We start from the raw sequence: 8,742 nt of genomic DNA, 5'->3' as shown, positions 1-8,742 counted from the left end.
TTAAGTAAGCTGCTGGTCCTTCCCTCTCCAGACTCGCTGGGTACCACCAGAAGACCCACACCAAACTAAGCCTGCCAGTGGCCTGGACCACTTGTGGGACCTTCCTGGAGCTGAAGGTACCAGCAGGCTGCTACATGAACTCTCTGCAAGCATATTAAGAACCAGCTTCCACCTCCTTTTTTCCAACAGGAACATCAAGAAAGACCATCACCTGGAGCTAAACCATCTGAGAGGCCAAATGGGCACAATCTGGGGCAGCCAGGGGCTCCTGAAGGACACAGCAGTTCAGACACCAAAGCCAGAAGCATGCTAATAGCAATCTCAACAACCCCACTCCCTCTCCTTCCAAGCCACATCTGCCCTCCTGCTCCTCCACAGAAACACATCCAGGTAGCAGATGTCCAAGAAGATTTTTCCCCCTGTTTTTACTGGTTCTTTTCAGGCTTTATACAGGGGTGATGAAGCAATAAGCTTGTGGAGGTGCTGAAACAGAGCTGACAGCTTCCCCTTTCTGCTTTTCTTCAGCCTGTTTAAGCAGACCAAGAATATGCCATGTGTGGCACTCAGAGCAGATTTTCCCTCATGGTTTTTAATGTAATTGTAATTGGGATCTTGCCGTCTGAACGAACGTGTTGTCTGAAATATATGAGTACTCCTGTATACTGAAGAAATTAGGAATGAATTGCAAGTTCTTAATTGACAGTACAAAACATCAATTATTCTACAGATGAATAACAAAGGAGAAAATTACAGGTGCAAGAGCTAAACAGCCACTGATTAAAATAATTTTAAAAAATTCTGAATGAAGTACTGGAATAGGACAAAAGTACCTGTGCTTCCCATTTGCATAGTTAAATCAGAATGCTAAGAGACAGTAGGAAATCAAAATGGAGATCAGTCATATCCCCACACAGGTTGCTTTTCTTTAAGTGCAAGTGCCTTCAAAGCTATAAATAACACATGCTTAGTTAGCAAGCAGTGGAAACAAGTGTGTGAATGTAGCCATGTGTGCTCACACACACATACACACACACCCCCACCATCTGAATTTTCCCACCAACAACTGTGGCAGTTGGCCCAGATCACAGCAGTGACATGCTGCCAACAGACTGATCAACCTCACAGCAGACTAAATTAGAAATACATTTCCACAGATTAAATTTCAGAGGACTGTGATGCCACTTTAAACTCCATTAGATTCTGCTCCTTGCAATCCTTTAAACAAACACAAAAGCTAGAAAACCACCCCCCTCCATTCCCTCCACCCACCCGCTTTACCAGAAGTCCCAACAGGATGAAGGCTCCATATTGGATCAGAGTCAAGACAGATATATTAGCAACCAGTCTAAAGCTACCACTAGCCTAAAATCTCACAGAAGAGAAGGAAAAAAAGAAATCAAACCATGCGCATTAAGGTGGAAAGGCCTCAGCAGGAAACTATGGGTGGTGTTGACCAGTGCTGCTCACAGATGCAACGGAGACCTCAGAACTGCAAAGGGGAACTCAAAACACAAGCTTTGAAGGATTCACTAGGTAAGACTTTTGCAGACAAGGCCTATCTGTAACAAATGCATACCCTTTCAGCAGGTAATGGGACAAAACAACAGCAAGAGGCATCATTACCGCACATCAAGGATGGAGCATCCCCTAGCTAAGGGGACAGGGGTGGGAGGGCACCTGCCAAAAAAGAAACATACCACAAGAGCTAATACAACAATTGGGAGATTAAACTGAAAGATGCTATCTTCAATACATGATCTAAGACACAGGGCTGTGGAGAGTCCCAAGAAAAATGACCACTCAGGTAAGATGTCCTTCTTTAGCTTCATCTGGAAAGTCAGCTGTACCTCACGCTAAGGTCCCCAAGTCTGACACGCAGGCTCACAGACACACACCAGTAATCCCAGACACACATCATACAGCTCCAGCCAAGGCTCAGGCACCTGTTACCGTGAGATAATTTGGGTATCTCTCTGTACAGATGCCTTGTCTGTACATGGGTTGCAAAGTGGAGGAGCTCACCTAGTTTAATTATCAGTCCAGCTTCTGGGACAGCTAAGAACAATGGCAACCCCTCCACCCCCTGTCAGATGAAAAGCCTCACTCACATGGAACAATAAAGGACAGTGAGCAGGTAGAGAAGGGGAATTGCCAACCAGGTTTCTCCTCTTGCAGGAACAAGTACTCAGGCAAGTTAAACACTTCTTCAGTTTATAGTCAGACAAAACAAAGGAGGATGTGGAGGACTTATGAGAGGTAGACAAAAACCCATTCAGGATAACAGAATGCTAAGCATAAAAGAAATTTCCTTTTTCACTACTATTGGCCTCAATTTTATGGTCTTTACAACCACGAACTCGAATGGTCCTGCTGCAGATACAGTCAAATTGCTGAGAGTTGAAATGCACAGAATATATTCAAGTGTAGCACCGGTACATTTGTCTAGGTGCTACTCAGGTGCGGTGCTACGGCCCGTTCTTTGAATAAGGCTATCCCTCTAGGCTGCTGCAAGACTCCTACCTCGAAGACAGAGGAAAGTGAGAAAATCTTCTGTCTTGGGCTTCCTTTTGGAGAGGTCAGAAATCTGAGTGGCGGGAGGGGGTAACAACGGTTCCACTATCTTTATTGGAGTTGTGCTGGGACTGTTTGGCTGGGACTGAGCAAACTTCCTTTGTGCTTGCAGCCTTGGCCTGTGGAAACAAGAGCATATCAGAAGCACGTTAGGCAGAACTTGCAGGAGAGACATCAAAACATAAAAAATTCAGTTTTAAAAAAAAAGAAGAAGAAAAGAAAAAAAGAGAGAACGAGATCTCAATCCATCTCCCACCAGTACGATATCCCTACCTGGGTCAATTACGAAGACAGTAATTTGTTTGCTTTACCCTTTGGTATCTTCTGCAATAATTTGGAAAACCAGAAAGGGAACATCTTGACTATAAAATCTGTGACTACTATTTCATATGTTCCAAGTATTTTCTTGCACATCATACAATTACAGTTTACCATTCACTTATTTGGAAATTAAATCTGTATTTTGCACCATGAAAATGTCTTAAGTGTTAGTGTTCTTTGCTTCTTGTTTTTAATTAATTTACAAATTAGGTTTATTTTAGCCCCATTAATGTTTTAATTTATTCCAATCTGCTAGAATCTTATTTATATGGTAAAATATATATTAATAGATAAGGTATTTATGTCAGTGCCCAGTTCTTCAAAAACAAATTAAAACCTTTTGACAGGGAAAATATCAGGTAAAAGCCAGTAGATTTTTTGTTCCCTTGGCCACAGCCTAGAAGACAGTAAGCAAAGAGGTTCGGGGTGGGGTTAAGTAGTATTTGTGACAAAATTTTAAGAATGAAGGACATGCATGAAGTCCTAGTACTGGGCGATGGACTGACATTCATTTAATAAGTTTTAGAGCATGCCTGGGTATGGCTGTAGGAAATGAACAAATGCAGGTGGTTTTGGCAGTCAGGCTGCAAATTATTTCAAGCCTATCTGAAGGCTCTGATTAACTCCTAGATGGCAATGAATATGATTTTCTTTAATATGTCTAAAACGCAAATTGGCATTAGGGAAAGCGCTGTGGGGCAGGACAGATACCCGGAGGGGGTCTCACTGGGAATCTGGCTCGGCTCAGCATTTAAGAACATGCTAATTTCTCACTTAAGCAACTGGGATTCTAATTATGATCTTTATTACAGCTTCAAAAAGGAGAGAAGCTACTGAAAGAACTTAAAACCTCATTGAGAAAGGATGCAATTTTATGTCATTTTCTTCGCTAATAGCAGAGTATTTACATAATGTCAAACTGAAACATGTATCAAGTAACACTGAAGGAAAAGCCAGGTCTTGTCACTCCGCAGCAGGCTTGACTGTTATGACTTAAGGAAAGCGCAGTTATCGTTCACCGTGGATGAAAGACGTAATTGGCAAACCTCTTCTTTTTTGTGGATATTAAACTTAAACAGTTGGATAAGAAGAGGTTTGTTACTGTATTTTAAAATTCCACAATTTTGTGGCTAAAATAGAAAAAAAAAAAATATTGAAAATCCCAGCAGTGTTTGTAGATGTATATACCTGTTCCCTAACGAAAACAGAGAACAAAAGTAGCATCAGCAATGTTCTCCCTAAACTCCACATAAAACTGTTCCTGTCCTCACTATCCAACCCCCGCTGCCCCAAAAAACAAAAAACACCAGCCATTCTCACTGCTTATTTTCATCTCCTCAATGGCAAATATAGCATGGTGTTTATATTTTTTTTTATCATGGTGCTCATAATTTGTGAACCACAACTAAAAGACTGTTGAACACATATACTTCCTCGTATCTATGAACAATTATCTTTCCAGAATGAAGGTCTTGTACAGATCTGCCTGTATATCCCATCCCCAAAATTACTCAGATTGCCTTACAAAACTCTATTCCTTCAAGCAGACAGAGGACTCTCGCACAGGATGAATGGGATTTTAATTTCAACCAACTACATTTCTATCACCAAAAAACACACATGCAGCCAGAGAAAAACACTTTGTGTTGGCTTCTGTGCTGCACGTAACGTACACTCCCTCACCAGAAGCCAGGCTATAAAGGTTAGCAAGCAACCCTGCCTGCTGCTCTCATCTGCAGAGTGATTTTTCCCCATTGATGTGCTTCCTCAGCCGGGCTGTTAAAAACATACACTATCCACTCCCTGTGTCTCTGAAACTAGCTGCTCAAATAGCACGTGATCAAAGATAAGTAGCAGGGAGAATTCCACAACCACCACCACTGAGAGAGGATTAGGGAATGACTTGCAGGTTCGGCATAGACATGAAATGAATTCGTGAATTGAAAGTACTTTTGGTTTGGTCTGTCTTTGAAAATACACTCTCTGCTAGCTGCCCTTCCCCAGTACAAACAATTCCCCGCTCGTTCTGCTTGCCAGCTTCCCTTGGGGCACACAGCCTGGCCTGGCAGCGTTGCTGGCTTTTCACTACCCTCCAGGCGCCTGCAGGGACCCTTCATTTCAGCAAAGACTGAAAATGCCAGACCTTCCCTCCACCCAGCTTCAGGCTAGGACTGTGAAATTTTGCCGCTTCCCGGGGAGGCTGAGGAGACCTGTTACTATATGGTCAAATGTGTCCAAGATGCTTCCTCTCCCACATACAAATTTGAAGCACCTCTGCTGATGTTTGTCATACTTCCTCCCACCTGGCCTGCACTCGCCAGTGCCTCAAAAATAGGCCAGTTTCTTCCGAACTATCAATTTTCTAATTAAAACCCTGATCAGTTATGAGGAATAAGCATCACCAATACGATTTATGAATGCTAGTAAACGATGACACCCTTCTGTGACTGCAGCATCCTTGAGGTTTCTGCAATGACCAGCAATTGCTCCATGGGCTCCTACCTCAATGCCTGAGGGTGTACGGAGTGAGCCATGAGCAAGAAACAAGCTATTCTTGGGATGAGGCATCAAGGTTAGGAAACAAAAGCCAAGCTTTTAAGCAGCCTTTGCTCCAGATTTGTATAAAGATGACCAGTTCTAAAGGTGGGCCAGCAAGGGAAAAACGTATTTTGAAACATGGGCAACAACATAAAACTGCTTCCTTGTGAAGAACTTTATGGATCTTAATAACCTCATATATCCCCATAAAAACCTCTAGACGCATAAAACCAATTACTTCAGGTATGGTTTCATGTTACAGTTAATCCAATATAAGTGTGACACTCCTACCAAAAAAGGATGTACCCCCTCCACTACGATTTCATCAGATCAAGCGTAGCAGCCTGTCTTACTCACTCACGCGCCACTAAGGCAGAATATGCACCAGGTGGAATATGTAAGGAAGTGATATAAGTGCTCAGAAAGACATTTTGTGTATGATAAACATATAACACCACAAGTATGGCTTTGCTCCTTGCTTGTTAATGCAATGATTTTTGCTGGAATGACCTATTTAGTGGGCATTTGGCAACAGGGGACAGACTGGCACAAGTGGCAAAAAGAACAACAAAAATCCTGTTTGCGTCCTCAAAATAAATTGCTCGCTCTGTCCTCATCAAAAGGGTATACGCTACATATGACTTGCAAATATGCAAACTGAAGGAAAAGGATGAGGGAAGAACAAAATACTACCATGTCTAAGCATCATTCAAGCACCCAACACACAGCCAGAAATATCCAAACTAAGTAGTAATTCACCTTCTCTCAACAGAATGTTATTTTCCTTCTACTGCTTTTGAGAGGCTTTGAACACCTACCTATCACACTAAGTTCAAAAGAGCCTCAGCCTGAGAAAGCCTCATCTACTTTCGGTACGCTTCTCTTCTACTGAACTGACTGTTTAGGTCCGAGACAGCAAATTACATTCAGAGACTAAAGCTCCATGACACAAACATCCCAAGTGTACAAACTTAGTCTAGGCTACAAAACACTTCTTTCCAATGCAACATATACTTTTTGAAGCTTCTCTAGACTGGAATTTATTTTTAGTTGAGTATTTTACGCAAATTGCATTCTTTATAATCAAAACACTACAGTTCGTGTTAGCTGAAAGTACTTCAGAAATGTCTTTTAAAATAGAATATCCTAGCATCATTCCTTTAGCTTGCAGAAAAGAGCACGTTTAGGCAGAAAACACCTACTGCACAAAGGCAGTCTTTTCTTTGCAAAGCAAAGCTCAGGCTAGTAATACCAGTCTGCATTAAATTCAGTAAACGTTAATATTCTAGATAACAGCACATGCTGTGTTAGCTACAAACCAAGTATTAAATTATCAGTACGTGAGATTTAATTGTACATTTGATACAAAAATATGACTATTTTTAGTTTATCACTCCATAACTCCTAAGTGAAAGCAAAGCATAAGTACTATAAAACATAAATAAAGAACAATATGCATGATTGAATTGATTTTTTAATATATTTTTTTTCATACTAATCTGTTTATAGTAAATTCCAGGGCTAAGCAGCTGTCCTTATACCCAAGCATCTCAGCAGGGACAAGATTTGCAAAACAAACTTTTTCAAACGTTCTCTAATCTTCAGCAATCTGCAGGTTTTTACAAAACTTCCTGCTTGTCATGTACTACAATATTTGTTCTCACAACCTTTTGCTTACTCCTTGAACTTCACTCTTGCCTGCACTGTTTCCTACTTTTCTGTTACCTGATGTTTATGCCCTTTTTCTTTATAATGGCACCACCAGAGTTATATTTCCAAACTCTGTAGGAACCGTAGCTTAAGTAGCTGCTTGAGTGTCAGCGTTTCATGACAAATTTCCATTTCCTTTTCAATGCAGTGTGTTTTTCACTTTCTGAGCTGCTATTGAGCAGCCTGCAAGCTAAAGCAAAGCAATCTACACCTTTGCCTTTCTAAAAGCAGCGTCAGTATTTGGTTACTTTGCTTTTGTTGCTTCTCCTCCTGAGAAACTGCAATGTAAGTATTTGTAGATACTTACTTTAATCACATTAAAATTGCTACTACTAACGAACGGCGATGAGCTGGTATTAGTTTTCACCAAACACTGCATAGATAGTTGGAAATACAGAGTTGCTTTCTGCCTGACCTAAGGCTAGCTGTTGAGGAACCATCCTCTATCAAAATACCTCTTTAAACAGGGGGAGTTTGGGTTTCTTCTTGTTCCTCAGTTAGGCTTTGCAGTTCCCGGATCTCTTCCGGTATTATGCCCCTCAATATGGGCAGCAGAAATCCAGTGCACCATATATTTACTTTTTTTCATTCGGGGTTTTGTTCTCACATGGTTACAGCTAAGCTAAGTTCCGTGGGACCTTTCCCATATTGCTGTCTCAACCTGACCATCCCATACAGCTATACAGAGTCACAGTCGAGCATTACAGCTGTCCTTCTATCAGCCACTGGCAGCCATTACAGGGAGGGCTCTGGCACAGATGGGTGCTCTGTCTCATTCATTTTTGTTTGTGCTGATCACTCTGTGCTAAGATCATCATAGTTTCCCCTCTGCCATGTACCTGGGTTATTTATTTCCTTACTAGGACACTTTGCTGGCTTGACAAAATAGTTATCTGTGAGTTTTACTTGCCCCTACCCCGATCTAGATCAGGTTTGAAGCGCACCGTCTTTCGTTCTCATCGGAGCCGATACATAACTTACACATTCAGTTTAATCGCACTGTACAACACAACACTCGGTCTAGCACACAACATGCCAGTATGCAAAGACTCATTTGTGTGTGCTGCTTCATTTATTAAGGTGAACGTATCTGAAAGTGATATTTAATAGCCAGGAGTCTGCTGCAGATCAGATGATTATCAAGTGTGTAATTTCCAGCTCAAACAAAATCAACCATGTGACAGGCACTTCTAGGCAAGCCCAAAATGAGCACGCAAAACTTGGTGCTGGAGGTATCATTCTTCATGGGACAGTGGGGAAATCCTTACAACTATCATATACACCAGCAGGAAGCACAGCTAAGCTGTATTTCACCCTTTCACTCCTGAGAACAAGCCCAAGAAATAGTAACCTTATAGAGGATCACCCGTTCACGAGAACAGGGCTCCAGAATTCAAGCCAACAAGTTGTCAACATCAACACTGCCTAAACTTCTATTAAACAAATTTTTTTCTTCCCAACTGCAAGGGTGAACGTTACTTGCATAAGCAAAAAAAAAAAAAAAAAAAAGTGGTGGTGGTGGTGGGAACTTGCCTTCAGAATACAAGGAGTTCTTGTTGGCTCTCCCTGCAGCACACTTGAGTGCAAGTGTTAGCTCTGGTA

The 8,742-nt window shown here is 41.6% G+C and overlaps 1 protein-coding gene across 1 annotated transcript in view; it reads right to left on the bottom strand.

Moving 5' to 3' along the window:
- Window positions 1–2,692, bottom strand: part of LOC104621226 (protein Jumonji-like) — a 34,367-nt gene extending 31,675 nt beyond the window's left edge. Inside the window, exon 1 of the mRNA XM_010287655.1 lies at window positions 2,521–2,692. The gene's annotated coding sequence lies outside the window, so the exon portion shown is untranslated. The remainder of the gene's footprint in view (window positions 1–2,520) is intronic.
- Between the last annotated feature and the right edge of the window lie 6,050 nt (window positions 2,693–8,742).

Source organism: Phaethon lepturus, unplaced genomic scaffold (genome assembly GCF_000687285.1).
Source record: "Phaethon lepturus isolate BGI_N335 unplaced genomic scaffold, ASM68728v1 scaffold10505, whole genome shotgun sequence".
NCBI lineage: Eukaryota > Metazoa > Chordata > Aves > Phaethontiformes > Phaethontidae > Phaethon > Phaethon lepturus.
Note: the sequence above shows the minus strand (reverse complement) of the source record. Positions and strands in the feature narration are given on the sequence as shown.